We start from the raw sequence: 1,188 nt of genomic DNA, 5'->3' as shown, positions 1-1,188 counted from the left end.
TTTGTGACTTGTTTTCGAAACGATGTTTGAATGTTGTATGAATGTCGTAGACGCGGTTTCGAAGTTTGAATTTAGTTCGCGTTTTTAGGAAACACTAATATAAATGGGATATATAGATACTTATAAAACAAAACAACCACGAAACACCATAAACTTAAATTTTTAAATACTGAAATTTTAACGAACACTAAGTTTAATTTTTAATTAAAAAATTACTTCTCGATTTTTGTGCTTTTGTGTAATTTTAATGAAGAAGCGTTTGTTTTTCACTTAATTTTGATGTAAAGAAGTTATTACTTTGCAATTGTTAAATATAATGGTTAGATTTTCTAGATATAGGTTAGGTTAGTTTAAGCAGGCCATCCACTAGGAGTACCACAGACAGATTTTCGTCCGTGGGGTGCGGGAACGGAGGCTTATGTCTGAGAGGACATCAAGAGTTGATAAATTGTTCGCTTGGCTGCATCCTGAAGCGTTTTCAGCAGATGGACTCCTATGTACCTAAGCCTCATCCCTGCCAAGGCTACACAGGAGGTGTGCAAGCGTTTCTGGAACATCCGCAACCTTTCATTTTCTGCAGTCCTTCACATGAGCTGTGTGTCCGATGAGCATACCTGTGAGCATCCTGCAATCCTGGAATCTGCGCTGACGGTCTGTCGCCTTGCGTGCTGCACATAATCTTGGATATGACTAGTACGCTTAGAGGATACAGGTTACAGGATCTTTTAAAATTTAGCCAAATTTCCAAATAAAAGAATTTATTTTTACAATTTCGACTAATTTCCAAATAAAAGAATTTATTTTTGTGGGACTTAATTTTGATGTAGAGGTTTATATGTACTTATCGGCGAAGAGAGGAATTCAGGGTTTCCGGAATCGTTGATTCCGTTGTTGGATTCTATTTTTCCACTAATTTTGTTCAGCGAGTCTCGACGTGCTTTACGGTTGACTTCCAGAAGGAAAAGAGACTGAATTCTCTGAACCGCACACCGAGCCTATGCTGTCATCGCACATATCTAGTGTTAAACAGTTCTACATCAGTCATGATATTCATTACTTAACACTGATCAATTCGCCTTAACAGTAGGCACACAATTCAAATTATTAGAAATGCCTAATTCAATCTCCGACACGGTCATCCTGACAAATTACACGTCCTCGTGAAGCAGGAGTGTTGGAGGAGAACTC

At 38.0% G+C, this 1,188-nt stretch overlaps 1 long non-coding RNA gene across 1 annotated transcript; it reads right to left on the bottom strand.

Annotated features, from left to right (window-relative positions):
• Window positions 1–270: 270 nt before the first annotated feature.
• On the bottom strand, window positions 271–767 carry LOC124461591. The gene is made up of 2 exons (XR_006955149.1): window positions 615–767; window positions 271–574 (listed from the first exon to the last, which is right to left on the bottom strand). It is a non-coding gene; the product is annotated as an uncharacterized LOC124461591 (long non-coding RNA).
• Between the last annotated feature and the right edge of the window lie 421 nt (window positions 768–1,188).

This window comes from Drosophila willistoni, unplaced genomic scaffold (genome assembly GCF_018902025.1).
Source record: "Drosophila willistoni isolate 14030-0811.24 unplaced genomic scaffold, UCI_dwil_1.1 Seg535, whole genome shotgun sequence".
NCBI classification, from domain to species: Eukaryota; Metazoa; Arthropoda; class Insecta; order Diptera; family Drosophilidae; genus Drosophila; species Drosophila willistoni.
The sequence above is the reverse complement of the archived record's forward strand: the minus strand, read 5'-3'. Positions and strand labels throughout refer to the sequence as shown.